This window comes from Manis pentadactyla, chromosome 14 (assembly GCF_030020395.1).
Source record: "Manis pentadactyla isolate mManPen7 chromosome 14, mManPen7.hap1, whole genome shotgun sequence".
In the NCBI taxonomy this organism is placed as follows: Eukaryota; Metazoa; Chordata; class Mammalia; order Pholidota; family Manidae; genus Manis; species Manis pentadactyla.
In genome coordinates, this window is record NC_080032.1 from 80,041,336 (window position 1) to 80,058,087 (window position 16,752).

Here is a 16,752-nt window from a genome sequence, read left to right on the forward strand (position 1 = left end):
ATCACCATGAAAAGGCAAAGCTACAGGCAGACAAAGATCACAGAGACAACACCAGAGAAGGAGACAGACCTAACCAGTCTTCCTGACAAAGAATTCAAAATAAGAATCATAAACATGCTGACAGAGATGCAGAGAAACACGCAAGAAAAATGGGATGAAGTCCGGAAAGAGATCACAGATGCCAGAAAGGAGATCGCAGAAATGAAACAAACTCTGGAAGGGTTTATAAGCAGAATGGATAGAATGCAAGAGGCCATTGATGGAATTGAAATCAGAGAACAGGAACGCATAGAAGCTGACATAGAGAGAGACAAAAGGATCTCCAGGAATGAAACAATATTAAGAGAACTGTGTGACCAATCTAAAAGGAGCAATATCCGTATTATAGGGGTCCCAGAAGAAGAAGAGAGAGGCAAAGAGATGGAAAGTATCTTAGAAGAAATAATTGCTGAAAACTTCCCCACACTGGGGGAGGAAGTAATCAAACAGACCACGGAAATACACAGAACCCCCAACAGAAAGGATCCAAGAAGGGCAACACCAAGACACATAATAATTAAAATGGCAAAGATCAAGGACAAGGAAAGAGTGTTAAAGGCAGCTAGAGAGAAAAAGGTCACCTATAAAGGGAAACCCATCAGGCTAACGTCAGATTTCTCAACAGAAACCCTACAGGCCAGAAGAGAATGGCATGATATATTTAATACAATGAAACAGAAGGGCCTTGAACCAAGGATACTGTATCCAGCACGACTATCATTCAAATATGACGGTGGGATTAAACAATTCCCAGACAAACAAAAGCTGAGGGAATTTGCTTTCCACAAACCACCTCTACAGAACATCTTACAGGGACTGCTCTAGATGGGAGCACTCCTAGAAAGAGCACAGCACAAAACACCCAACATATGAAGAATCGAGGAGGAGGAACAAGAAGGGAGAGAAGAAAAGAATCTCCAGACAGTGTATATAACAGCTCAATAAGCGAGCTAAGTTAGGCAGTAAGATACTAAAGAGGCTAACCTTGAACCTTTGGTAACCACGAATTTAAAGCCTGCAATGGCAATAAGTACATATCTTTCAATAGTCACCCTAAATGTTAATGGGTTGAATGCACCAATCAAAAGACACAGAGTAACAGAATGGATAAAAAAGCAAGACCCATCTATATGCTGCTTACAAGAAACTCACCTCAAACCCAAAGACATGTACAGACTAAAAGTCAAGGGATGGAAAAACATATTTCAAGCAAACAACAGTGAGAAGAAAGCAGGGGTTGCAGTACTAATATCAGACAAAATAGACTTCAAAACAAAGAAAGTAACAAGAGATAAAGAAGGACACTACATAATGATAAAGGGCTCAGTCAAACAAGAGGATATAACCATTCTAAATATATATGCACCCAACACAGGAGCACCAGCATATGTGAAACAAATACTAACAGAACTAAAGGGGGATATAGACTGCAATGCATTCATTCTAGGAGACTTCAACACACCACTCACCAAAAAGGATAGATCCACTGGGCAGAAAATAAGTAAGGACACGGAAGCACTGAACAACACAGTAGAGCAGATGGACCTAATAGACATCTATAGAACTCTACATCCAAAAGCAGCGGGATATACATTCTTCTCAAGTGCACATGGAACATTCTCCAGAATAGACCACATACTAGGCCACAAAAAGAGCCTCAGAAAATTCCAAAAGATTGAAATCCTACCAACCAACTTTTCAGACCACAAAGGCATAAAACTAGAAATAAACTGTACAAAGAAAGCAAAGAGGCTCACGAACACATGGAGGCTTAACAACACGCTCCTAAATAATCAATGGATCAATGACCAAATCAAAATGGAGATCCAGCAATATATGGAAACAAATGACAACAACGACACTAAGCCCCAACTTCTGTGGGACACAGCAAAAGCAGTCTTAAGAGGAAAGTATATAGCAATCCAAGCATATTTAAAAAAGGAAGAGCAATCCCAAATGAATGGTCTAATGTCACAATTATCGAAATTGGAAAAAGAAGAACAGATGAGGCCTAAGGTCAGCAGAAGGAGGGACATAATAAAGATCAGAGAAGAAATAAATAAAATTGAGAAGAATAAAACAATAGCAAAAATCAATGAAACCAAGAGCTGGTTCTTCGAGAAAATAAACAAAAGAGATAAGCCTCTAGCCAGACTTATTAAGAAGAAAAGAGAGTCAACACAAATCAACAGTATCAGAAATGAGAAAGGAAAAATCACGACGGACCCCACGGAAATGCAAAGAATTATTGGAGAATACTATGAAAACCTATATGCTAACAAGCTGGGAAACCTAGGAGAAATGGACAACTTCCTAGAAAAATATAACCTTCCAAGATTGACCCAGGAAGAAACAGAAAATCTAAACAGACCAATTACCAGCAACGAAATTGAAGAGGTAATCAAAAAACTACCAAAGAACAAAACCCCCGGGCCAGATGGATTTACCTCGGAATTTTATCAGACATACAGGGAAGACATAATACCCATTCTCCTTAAAGTTTTCCAAAAAATAGAGGAGGAGGGGATACTCCCAAACTCATTCTATGAAGCTAACATCACCCTAATACCAAAACCAGGCAAAGACCCCACCAAAAAAGAAAACTACAGACCAATATCCCTGATGAACGTAGATGCAAAAATACTCAACAAAATATTAGCAAACCGAATTCAAAAATACATCAAAAGGATCATACACCATGACCAAGTGGGATTCATTCCAGGGATGCAAGGATGGTACAACATTCGAAAGTCCATCAACATCATCCACCACATCAACAAAAAGAAAGACAAAAACCACATGATCATCTCCATAGATGCTGAAAAAGCATTTGACAAAGTTCAACATCCATTCATGTTAAAAACTCTCAGCAAAATGGGAATAGAGGCAAGTACCTCAACATAATAAAGGCCATCTATGATAAACCCACAGCCAACATTATATTGAACAGCGAGAAGCTGAAAGCATTTCCTCTGAGATCGGGAACTAGACAGGGATGCCCACTCTCTCCACTGTTATTTAACATAGTACTGGAGGTCCTAGCCACGGCAATCAGACAAAATAAAGAAATACAAGGAATCCAGATTGGTAAAGAAGAAGTTAAACTGTCACTATTTGCAGATGACATGATACTGTACATAAAAAACCCTAAAGACTCCACCCCAAAACTACTAGAACTGATATCGGAATACAGCAAAGTTGCAGGATACAAAATCAACACACAGAAATCTGTGGCTTTCCTATATACTAACAATGAACCAACAGAAAGAGAAATCAGGAAAACAACTCCATTCACAATTGCATCCAAAAAAATAAAATACCTAGGAATAAACCTAACCAAAGAAGTGAAAGACTTATACTCTGAAAACTACAAGTCACTCTTAAGAGAAATTAAAGGGGACACTAACAGATGGAAACTCATCCCATGCTCGTGGCTAGGAAGAATTAATATCGTTAAAATGGCCATCCTGCCCAAAGCAATATACAGATTTGATGCAATCCCTATGAAACTACCAGCAACATTCTTCAATGAACTGGAACAAATAATTCAAAAATTCATATGGAAACACCAAAGACCCCGAATAGCCAAAGCAATCCTGAGAAAGAAGAATAAAGTAGGGGGGATCTCACTCCCCAATTTCAAGCTCTACTATAAAGCCATAATAATCAAGACAATTTGGTACTGGCACAAGAACAGAGCCACAGACCAATGGAACAGACTAGAGAATCCAGACATTAACCCAGACATATATGGTCAATTAATATTTGATAAAGGAGCCATGGACATACAATGGCGAAATGACAGTCTCTTCAACAGGTGGTGCTGGCAAAACTGGACAGCTACATGTAGGAGAATGAAACTGGACCATTGTCTAACCCCATATACAAAAGTAAACTCAAAATGGATCAAAGACCTGAATGTAAGCCATGAAACCATTAAACTCTTGGAAGAAAACATAGGCGAAAACCTCTTAGACATAAACATGAGTGACCTCTTCTTGAACATATCTCCCCGGGCAAGGAAAACAACAGCAAAAATGAGTAAGTGGGACTATATTAAGCTGAAAAGCTTCTGTACAGCAAAAGACACCATCAATAGAACAAGAAGGATCCCTACAGTATGGGAGAATATATTTGAAAATGACACATCCGATAAAGGCTTGACGTCCAGAATATATAAGGAGCTCTCACGCCTCAACAAACAAAAAACAAATAACCCAATTAAAAAATGGGCAGAGGAACTGAACAGACAGTTCTCCAAAAAAGAAATACAGATGGCCAACAGACACATGAAAAGATGCTCCACATCGCTAATTATCAGAGAAATGCAAATTAAAACTACAATGAGGTATCACCTCACACCAGTAAGGATGGCTGCCATCCAAAAGACAAACAACAACAAATGTTGGCGAGGCTGTGGAGAAAGGGGAACCCTCCTACACTGCTGGTGGGAATGTAAGTTAGTTCAACCATTGTGGAAAGCAGTATGGAGGTACATCAAAATGCTCAAAACAGACTTACCATTTGACCCAGGAATTCCACTCCTAGGAATTTACCCTAAGAATGCAGCAATCAAGTTTGAGAAAGACAGATGCACCCCTATGTTTATTGCAGCACTATTTACAATAGCCAAGAATTGGAAGCAACCTAAATGTCCATCAATAGATGAATGGATAAAGAAGATGTGGTACATATACACAATGGAATACTACTCAGCTATAAGAAAAGGGCAAATCCAATCATTTGCAGCAACATGGATGGAGCTGGAGGGTATTATGCTCAGTGAAACAAGCCAAGCGGAGAAAGAGAAATACCAAATGATTTCACTTATCTGTGGAATATAAGAACAAAGGAAAAACTGAAGGAACAAAACAGCAGCAGAATCACAGAACTCAAGAATGGACTAACAGGTACCAAAGGGAAAGGGACTGGGGAGGATGGGTGGGTAGGGAGGGATAAGGGGGGGAGAAGTAGGGGGGTATTAAGATTAACATGCATGGGGGGGTAGGAGAAAAGGGAGGGCTGTACAACACAGAGAAGGCAAGTAGTGATTCTACAACATTTAGCTATGCTGATGGACAGTGACTGTAAAGGGGTTTATAGGGGAGACCTGGTATAGGGGAGAGCCTAGTAAACATAATATTCGTCATGTAAGTGTAGATTAGTGATAGCAAAAAAAAAAAAAAAAAAAAAAGGGCAGTTCCTGTGTGGTAACCTCCAACGAGTTCTACACAAGGGTATAAAGGGCATATAAAAGTGTAGGCAAAGGGTCTGTTTGTGTTTATACAGAGGATCAAAGCCTAATTGGGCTACCCCGAAAATGAACTAAGATACGATATGAAAAAGAACTTCCAACATCTGCACCCTCTGGAAGACTCATGCCAGAAGATGATCATCAAAAAACCCCAACAAAGATCCACGCACTGCTACAGCTGTAGATGCACTCATCCCACCAGTTCCTGGACCTGCCATGGGAATGAGGAAGGAGATATCTAAGCTGGCCTGTGCATATAGTAAAACAACAAAATTGGACTGGATCTATACTGTTGGAACTCAACCAAGAATTTGGAGAAGTGCAAATTGTAGCGCTCCAAAGTCTTACAACTACAAACTATTTATTGTTAAAAGAACATATGGCATGTGAACAGTCCCCAGGAATGGGTTGTTTTAATTTGTCTGATTTCTCTCAGACTGTTCAAGTTCATTTGGACAATATCCACCATATCATAGATAAGTTTTCACAAATGCCTAAGGTGCCTAACTGGTTTTCTTGGTTTCACTGCAGATGGCTGGTAATTACAGATATGCTTTGGTTATGTAACTATACTCCTATTATGTTAATGTGTGTGTGCAATTTAAGTAGTAGCTTAAAACCTATACATGCTGAAGTTACTCTACAAGAAGATATATCAAAGAAATAATCAATCTTCCCAAGTTTTCTTCCGCCTGCTACTTCTATAGCTTTTCTTCTTCCTTCCTAATTACAACCCTTAAATAGAATTCGTGCCTCATATCAAATTTACCGAGTATCATAATTCTTCCAAGTGGTAAAGATACCTCAAGACAAATGCTGGGCATAGAAGCCACAGGGCATAAATATGCAAAGAAGTAAAAAGCTAACTTTTTCAAACAATAAGGCTTCTCTCTCACTTACCAACTTCACATTTCCCTGTATGGCCCCGGAAGATGACTGGTTAGCCAGAGACGGGTAAGATTCCTCAAGGGAGGAACAACCTAAGACAGGCACAGTCGCAGGGGGGCCATCAGGTGAGAAATTGGGGATCAACAGAGGTGAGGCTTAGAACCTCACCCCCCCGTTCTGAGAGAAATCTTCTGCATACGTGGATGTTTTATTGCCCTGGTCTAGCTTGGATTAACACATAGTCTACAGGCACACACCTGATCATCTACATGTGCTCTCTTACAACACTAAACTATGTTTTCTACCTTTATCTTGTATCTACCTACCACTTCAGCATTTTATTAAAAATAATAATAATAAAGAGAGAAATGTGGTATCCACATATAAATCAAGTATAAAAACCAAATGAGTATTCATATTTGAACTGACTGTTTATAGTTCATAATGCATGAGCAAAACCGAAAGTTTCTGTGATGACTGCCCTTGTACTGTTCACTATGTAACTTATTCATTATGTAAGAATTTGTTCTACATGTAAAAACTTGTTTGTTATGCCTCAGAAGATTGGAGACTGACAAAAATTAGGCTTGGGGTGGAATAATGATTGTGCATTGAGCATTGACTCCCCTATACAGAATTTTATTGTCGTTAACAACCATTTGATCAATAAATATGAGAGATGCCCTCACAAAAAAAAAAAAAAAAGGACAGACTTCCAATGGTAAAATAAATTAGTAACCGGGATGTAAGGTATAGCATAAGGAATATAGTCAAGATATTGTAACAGCCTGGTAGGGTGATAGCTGGAACCTAGAATTATGTATATAAATGTTCTACCACTGTGTTGTACACTTGAAACTCATGTAATGTAATACTGTGTGTCAACTACCCTTCAATAAAAAATAATTATTAAAAAAAAAAAAAAAAAAAAAAAAGAAGCCAGTTGCATTTGTTTCTTACAAGAAGGATTATGACCATTAAAAATACCAAAGATATCAGACCAAAAAGCAAGTCAGGCTTTCCAATTCACATCTTCAAAAAGTTGAGAATTCTTCAGAATCTAGACCAAACTGGTTTCTCACTTTGCAGGAAGACTAAGAATGTAGACTTTCTCAAAAGAACTTTCTCCTTGATAACCCAGTACTTCAGCATGCAACAGGAGTCTCTCAGCCTTTACATTATCACATAAGAGAGAGAATATTGTATTTAATACATTGTCTTTACATAATTAACAATTTTCACTATTTTATGTTACTCTTTAGCACAACTAAAAGTTGCCTCCATTTTGAAGTTAAGACTTCTTGATGACAGAAGCAATTTGTCAATGTACATCCTGGTGCAAACTCCTTGATCTTGATAACTAGAATGTTTTTTGTCATTGCGGCTGTATAGATCATACTTCTGCACAATATAATTATTTATGGTTTTATACATTACAAAGCTTGTTGGCAATGAAACTAAAAAAAATACTTCATATCATCATCCTATTTTATATCTGGTAATGAAAAGTTCTTTTTCATCATAATTATTTGGTAAAATTGGCTATTTTCCATCTATTTTTTCTTCTAGGAATCTCAGTAGAATTTGTAAAGTCTCAAAAGTTACCAAATGGAATTTTTCTTTGAATTGCACTAAATTTATAGATTTACAATAAATCCATAAAAAGTAATACTTTCTAAAAAACTGTTTGCCTGAAATGTTGCCTGAATATGAAGTAGAGAAAGTAGCTAAACTGTAAGTTTTCAATGATGCAACAGATACAAGAATTGGCTTATAATAACAGAAGAACTTCATGGAACATTGGCAAGTATTTTTCATTACAACTTAATATGCAGATTTTGTGATAGGAAAAGTCTTCTAATATATATGCAATTTGAATTCGATATAAAAATGTAACCTCGGTCATAAATAAGGTCAGTGGAAACAGAAGGGAAATTCCAGAAATAGACCTCAGGATCCACTTGGGAATTTAGCATATCGCATTTCAGATCAATAGAAAAAGCCAAGGTTTATACAGTATTTCAAGACAGTTGACTAAGATGATCTTAAAAAAAGATTTAGATTCTTCCCACTGTACACTAAATTCCAGGTGGATAAAAGATTTAGAAGTGAAAATATAACTAAACCAATCAAAAGCGACAAAAATCATGAAAGTTACTGAACAGAACAGACTGATATCAACAGTGGGCTATGAAGCAGGTGATCTTGATATTGCACATCTCCCCAAGTCAATGCTGAACACTACAAATTGATAGAAATGTCTTGAATTATATTGTCAATCAAAAGAAGATCTAGAGAAAGGAAGTTCATTGATATGATATTCAATTTTTTCCATCAAAAGATAATTTAACCAGAGTTTCAGAATAAGTTCTTAGTACTGGCTCTTGATAAGGAATCGAAGATGAATTTTGAAAAAGAACAGCAGCATTTGCTTCATTTGGGATAAAAGTTAAGAATCATTATCCTATGTTTGCTGGAGTCTTCCATTCATTTCCTGTGTCCTTAACATCCACAGGCCTTCACATTCGCCTACTTGATATTTCCATTTGTGTGTCTCAAACTTACCATGCCCAAAACACTTGTTTCACTGCCACTCTCAATCAGTTCTGCCCGTTCCTGTCCATCTCAGTAAATTGCACCACATCTGTTCAGTTTCCCGAAATTCAAACTCAACAGGATTTGTTTATTTTAACCTCCAAAACATATCCACCTTCCTGCATCTCTTACTGCCACCTTGATCCAAGCCATCATGACCTCTTGGGCCTCCCCAGTGCAATGTAACTAGACACGGTGCTTCTACTCTGGCTCCTTTACATATTCAGTCTCTACATAGCAGCCAGAATAACTCGCAAAGCCATAAATCAGATCATACCACTCTCCTACTGACAACTCTCTAATGGCTTCTCATTGCATTTACAATAAAACCTTAACTTCTTACTCTGGCCTGCAAAGCCCTGTTTTATCTTGTGTCTCTCCGACGTCATCACACACCACTTTCCTCCTTGCGCACCTTATGTCAGTCCACTGGCCCTCCTGGTCTCATTTCTCAATACTTTGCAGGAATTGTACTCTCAGACTAGAATATTTTTAACCTGATCATTAGATAGCTGATTCCCTCTAGTCATTCTGGCCTCAGTTTAAATAATAACTCATCATACAAGCCTCCTAAATCACCCAATCTATCACGACCAGTCACTCCCTAGCACGTTGTCCTGTTTCATTCTGTGCATGGCATTTACTGCTATCTGCTATTTTCCTGTTTTTCTCATTCAGTGTTGGTTTCTCCTGACTTGTCTGTAAATCACAAGAATAGGAATCTCATTTGTCTTTTCAATACTGTCCCCTGAGAGCCAGAACAGTGCCTGGCACATATAGGTAGGCAGTCAATAAATATTTGTTGTATAAGAAGTAAATGAGGTCCAGGGTATGAGCCATGAGAATGGGCTACTGAAGTACATTTGTGGGAAATTGAACAGTGTTGACTGTTAAGATTAGGATTTTTACATGGGCTGTTCTCATGGACTTCTAACTTATCCATGATAATGCCAAGAAGTCCCTGAATCTCTAAGGCTATTTCATGTCTCCACACTTTCCCCGGTGACCAGAGTAATTTCCTTTCCTTCCCATTTAAATTCCTCTATGCCTATCAAAAGATTTAGCTCCAATGTTACCTCATCAGAGACTTCCATTCTGTGCGCTCGGTTTTTCTTTTGGATTCCTTTTGAACTTTTAACTCCTATGCATAATCTCCCTTATTGCACATATCAGAATGTATGATAACTATTACTCTTCTCCTCCAAAGATTGTTAGCTCATTAAAACAATAATCATGTTGGATTCCTTACAGAGGTGCTTAGCAGATGTTTTACATATATATATTTATATTAAATATATAATATATACTCATTTATGTTAAATATTGTATCTGTTGAGAATATTGTAAAGACAAAGATGATTTTTAACTTGAATGTCAAAAAATTCAAAGGTCCATTTATTATGCATGACCTTTAGATCACCAAAATATTTTGAAGACAAGTATCATTTTTAAAAAACAGTATTTCTCATAAGTGCACTACGCTTAAACTAGGCTTTGCTAAAAAATTCTGTAATAAGATATATTGCTTGAAAAGATAGCATTACCCAACAGCTACAATATTGTATTATTATACATTTAAATTGACTAAAATATGGCATTAAGAGCCCTCTAGTGGCAAAATTCTTAATAGACCCATGAAAAGGATACATAATTTGGACTGTCTTCTAAATCTGAGATTTTTAAGCTAACAAAGTACTAAATGCTTGTTATTTGTGATCATATCGCACAACTGTACGTTCCTGCATTATTATACTAATGGTTGCCTCATGATTAGCCTTTAATTCATTAAAAATTTAAAGTTTACTCTAAACGAAAAGTTGCAAAAATAGAGAAATTCTCTTCCTGTAAAACCAAAACATTTTAAATTTGCTATTGATCTTATAAGTAGTCCTAATTCACACACACACTCACACAAACACATGTACACGCACAGTTACAAGTTAAATTTCATGAATTTATATTCTAGCTTTTAATATTTAGAACCCATTTTGCCACACAAAGTATTATGAATGACATTCAGGGTTATAATAGTCTCTATATTGCTGTGATTATAGAGGAATACAAACCTAACCACCATCCATAAACACTGCTTCAGATTTACTCTGAGCTCCAATGGGGTTGCATGGAGCACACGCTTCCTGAGTGGTGGAAGCGATGCCTCCCTATCAGCACCTGTCCTGGGCCAGATCACCACAGGGATCAGAACTTCTGGGGAGAGGGTCCCAAGAATAGTGGCAAGTTTATAGATTCCCTAAACATAGCAGAATGGTTCCCAATACACCTAACTGTAAATGAAAGGGTCTTATGTGTCTCCAAAACAGAATCATTTTAATGTGGGTAGTGGTTCATATGGATGGCTGTTGTTATGTAGACTGTTCACAACAAATTAGACTCAAGTCAGGACCTGCTTTTACTCATTTAACCATTTATTCATTCACTTTTTCCTTCCTTTATTCAATACATTTAGTGAGCTCCCTATCATGTACCAGGCCCTGTGCTTATTGTAAATAAGAAGTCTATCAAGACATTCTTGTCCTCAAGATCATAATTTAGTGTTTAAGGTTAGAATTCTAATAAACAGAATAAAAGCATGGTAGAGAGACAACTAATTTAGTCAGACAATAAGGTGAGAATTTTGGGGAGGCAAAGTTTAAGTTAAGTCTTGAAAGGCAGGTAGATTCAGATAAAGTGGATGAGGATGGGGAGGAAGGAAATTTCACAATGACAGACTATCAAGTCAAGTCTCACAGATGTTTATCATGAACTTTGCCTCTTTAAAACCAAAAAAGAAAATACTCTTTCATTGTCTACTAGGAAAGTACTGTGTACTTATTTATTGAATATTCAAATATAGAACTGTAAAGAGAATTCAAAAATTCCTGGTGATACACCACTTTCCTACCTCTCTCCCTTGCTCTACTCCATAGCTACTATTTGGTGCTAGGCTTCCAGATATCTTTCTATGCATTTTCAAATAAGTATTTTCTTCCCCTCACAAAAACAGAATCCTACTGGAAAAAAAGTTTGGTAACTTGAAAAAATATCTTAACAATACTTCTGAAATATCTTTCCATGTAAAAGTATATAGGTTCTGAGGATGGGAACAAAAGATGGTGGAGTAGGAAGGCAAGGCAAAAACCTCCTCCCCAAATCCCATAGAACATGAAAATACCACAAATACAACTAGGCCTGAAGTCAACTTGAAGACTGTGAAACTGCCCACCTGCATCTGGGGAAGAAGAGAAGACCTTACAGGAAAGGGTAAAGTGACAAAGCTGTGATCTGGTGGGACCAAAGCCCTCCCCCATCCCCAGCCCACAGGTGGGAGGAAGAAGAATGGAGCAAGGAAGGGTTCCCTGTAGGAGCCCAGGACCCTGAACACCTGGCTCTGGAGATCTGCTCTGGGAACATGAGCCCACATTGCATGGTGCCCTGGTGACTGGTGGGGCTGGACAACAGAGACGGGCAGAACACTAGGCTGATCCCAGCCACCTGTGGAGGACAGGCACGCTCCACCAGCCCCTCAGAGAAAGAGAGCAGGGTGGGCAGTTTGAAAGAGTTCCCAGCAGTGAGGGGGGCGCTGGAGGGGCAAGGATTGCACAGGGCTCTCTGTTTAGGAGAAAGGTCAGGTGGACAATACCTCTCAGCCTGCCCTCAGCCCAACAGGTTGGGAGCCCACAGAAGCTACAGATGCCCCATCCTCCTTGCTGGCAACACACCCCAGTCTCCTCACAATGAGGTGTGGTCTGCCAGGTGGCAGTGAACTCAAACTTTATGCCAAGGTAAGAAAGGGAAGAACCCCCGGCCTGTTCAGGCTATTTTGGTCCAGCCAGGAGCTGCATGCAAGAACCAGCCCCTGGAGCTCTTTCGTCCCAGCAGGTCCTGTTCACCAGGGCCCCTACCATTACAGCAGGTCTAGTGGTGCCCTGCAGCCAGTGCACGTGGCAGCCTACCACCAGGAGAAATTTCCTCCTGGCAGGCGCTGGTCCTGCATCTGCACCCCCACCACTGCAGTGGGCCGGGCAGCAGCTCAAGAGAATAGTCTCAGTGCTACTATGTTCAGGTGACTGCCTGCAACTGCTGGGATTCCCACATAGGAAACTGACCCTCTGGGTACTAGAGGGCATCTCCTACACAAATCTATTATCCCATAGGAAACATTGAAAAAGAAAAAGAAAAAAAAAAATGAAGAGACAGAGGAATCTGGTCCAAACAAAAATTCAAGAAAAAAACAAGCCAGAAAGAGAACTTAGTGAAACTGAAATCACCAATCTCCCTGATAAAGATTTCAAAATAAAAGTCATAAACATGCTCATAGAGCTACACAAAAATATTCAAGATTTCAGGGAAGACTTCAACAAAGAGATAGAAAGTTTGAAAAATATAGTATCTGAAATGAAACATACAATGGAAGGCTTTAAAAGTAGATTAGGTGAGGTAGAGGAGACAGTAAATGAAATAGAAATTAAGAGTACAGGAAAACAAACTGAGGCACAGAGAGAAAAAAAGGATTTCTAGAAATGAAATAATAAGAAGAAAGCTGTGTGACCAATCCAAACAGAACAACAGTCACATTATAGGGGTACCAGAAGAAGAAGAGAGAGACAAAGGGATAGAAAGTCTCTTTGAGGAAATAATTGCTGAAAACTTCTCCAATCTGGGGAAGGAAATAGTCACACAGGTCATGGAAGTACAGAGATCTCCCAACACTAGGAGCCCTAGGAAGACAAAAAAAAGACATATAATAATTAAAATGGCAAAGATCAAGGACAAGGAGAGAGTACTGAAAACAGCCAGAGAGAGGAAAAGGATCGTTTATAAAGGAGACCCCATCAGGCTATCAGCAGACTTCTCAGCAGAAACCTACAGGCCAGAAGGGAGGGGCATGATATATTTACGCAATGAGACAGAAGGGCCTCCAACCAAGAATACTCTACCTGGAAAAGGTATCATTTAAATTTGAAACAAGGATTAAGCAATTTCCAGATAAGCAAAAGTTGGGGGAATTCACCACCATCAAACCATTTCTGCAAGTTATCCTAAAGGGACTGCTCCAACTATCCTAAGGCTAAATAGCCATCACCAGAGAAAATACACCCACAATAAAGGTAGTAGACCAATTAATTACTAAGCAAATATAAAATTAAATCAACTACTCACAAAGTTAGTCAAGGGATACACAAAGAGTACAGAATATGGCACCTTATAAAGAATGGAGAGAGAAGAAGAAGAAGGGGAGAGAAAAAAAAGAATCATTAGATTGTGTTTGAAAGAGAGTAACAAGTGAGTTAAGATAGACTGTTAGATAGTAAGGAAGCTATCCTTGAACCTTGGTAACCACAAATCTAAGGCCTCTGATGGCAATAAGTACATATCTATCAATAATCATCCTAAATATAAAATGGACTGAATGCACCAATCAAAAGACATGGAGTTGCAGAATGGATAAAAAACAAGACCCATCTATATGCTGCATACAAGAGACTCATTTCAAACCCAAAGATGTACACAGACTAAAAGTGAAGGGATAGAAAAAGATATTTCATGCAAATAATAGGGAGAAAAAAGCAGGAGTAGCAGTACTTATATCAGAGAAAATAGATTTCAAAACAAAGAAGTTGACAAGAGACAGAGGGACATTACATAATGATAAAGGGGTCAGTCCAACATGAGGATATAACTGTTATAAATATCTATGCACCCAATACAGGAGCACCTAAATATGTGAAATAAATACTTACAGAATTAAAGGGGGAAATAAAATGCAACATATTAATTTTAGGAGACTTCAACACACCACTCACACCAAAAGACAGATCAACCAAACAGAAAAAAAATGAGACAGAAGCACTAAACAACACATTAGAACAGATGGGCCTAACAGACATCTACAGAGAACACTCCACCCAAAAGCAGCAGGATACACATTCTTCTCAAGTGTACATGGAACATTTTCCAGAAAAGATCACATACTAGGCCATAAAAATAGCCTCAGTAAATTCAAAAAGATTGAAATTGTGCCATCCAGCTTCTCAGACCACAAAGGTATGAAACTAGAAATAAATTATGCAAAGAAAACAAAAAAGCCCACAAACACATGGAGGCTAACAAGATGCTCTTAAATAATCAATGGACCAAGGACCAAATTAAAACAAATCAAGCAATATATGGAAACAAATGAAAACAACAACTCAACAGCCCAAAACCCATGGGATGCAGTGAAGGCAGTTCTGAGAGGAAAGTATATAGCAATACAGGCTTACCTCAGGAATCAAGAACTCTGGGTTTCCTAGACTACTTATCTGAGGACAGCCTCAATAGTCCATTAAACATGCATCTTATTAAGATGAATGCTTGTTCCTAGCATGCTGTTTGCAGCACTACCAGCATTAGCATTAGCATACCTTTAGTCATCATTATAAGTTGAAACTGTTTAATCAAACATTAAATAATAACAGAAACACACTGATAAAGGACACTCAAACTGCAGAAAGCTTAGTTGGCACCTTCAGGCTCACTAGCTGAGAGTAAAGGAAATGACTTCATGTCATACATAATAGGTCTTGAGAAAAACACAGCTGCACTGTTTAGTATTACAGTGAACTCCAATGCTTATATTTTTAATATAATTATTTCAAAATTAACAGGACTATAATAAATCACCATTGCATGAGACCACTGTATAAAGGAAACATATGTGCATAAGAATTGCATTAACCATGCAAGTTCAAGTAATATTTCAGGTTATCTGTTTTCTAATTATTTTCAAATTGTGAAATAACATGAAATTCTTGGGTAAAATGTTGATGACTTTTCAAAAATATTAAGTATGATCAAGAAGTTTGATCTGATTAAAATAATAAATAGTAAATAGTAGTAGTAAAGCCACCATGCTCCCTGAGAGGTAAAAGGCAATTTTTTATTTTAAAAGCTATCAGACTGCTCAAAGAACACATGACAAATTTTTAAAGAAGAACAAATGACTTATTTCCCACCTCTATAAAGTTTCAGCTATACACAGGTTTTGGGTTTTCCTTCCCTCATGCCTCTTTAGTTTTTACACGTTTGCAATCATGCTCTAAATAGGATACTTTGTAATCATTATCATGCCCTATCTATTTATATATGCTATAGAATCTTTATCATTTGATTCTGATGTACTATTTAAAATGTAATTTTTCAATTAAGCATGTTCTTAGAATATCTAATAATTCTTACCCTGATTTCAAATTTGTATTCAACTTAATTCTTAATGCTTACCTGTGTTTAAAGAAAACAAAACAATAAACTAATACACTTCATGTCTTAAGCACCTGTAGGAAAACCTATTTCTGGTCCTTCCTGAAATGTAAATTGTCTATAGCCAAACAAAAAAGCTGCTTAGGTCTGAGACAGTATTACTAAATTCTAAAGACAATTCATGCTAACATAATGAGTAGCTTGAAAACCCTGGAAATACATGAAAGAGCAGAAACCAACTCAAGGACTATGATTATTAAATTGCTCAAATATGTAATTATATCTAAAAATGTGGTTTTAAAAGAGTACAATAGTTTAAGACAATCAATTTTTACTTTATAAAATTCTTTCTTACAAAACCACAAGCTGAGGAAGTTATGAAGTAATATAAGATAATCTTACAGTTTGTGAAATTAATTACTGCAAGTTTCCATTTAATGGCAAGTCCACTGAAGTGAGTTTGAAATATATGGCATAAAAGTTAAGTTGCTTCAAAGCATTTCGATAGTGTACCTAAAAAAAAATGAGCCATTCCTGTAAACTTGAGGATGTTGAAACTACAGACTCAACTTTGAAGAATGGTTATGAATAAAAGGCAAGAAAAAAATACATTCAAAATTGAGCCATCGGCAAGAAAGTGACTCTCAGACAATTTCTAGTCATTTAGGAAAAAATTTTGAGAATGCTTCAAGGGACTCTAATAACACTTGTTACATGAAGGAAAAAATTTATACATT

General features: G+C 37.6%; 1 protein-coding gene across 5 annotated transcripts in view; it reads right to left on the bottom strand.

Moving 5' to 3' along the window:
• DNAI7 (dynein axonemal intermediate chain 7) overlaps positions 1 to 16,752 on the bottom strand; it is a 76,461-nt gene that overhangs the window by 18,511 nt on the left and 41,198 nt on the right. The window lies entirely within an intron of this gene.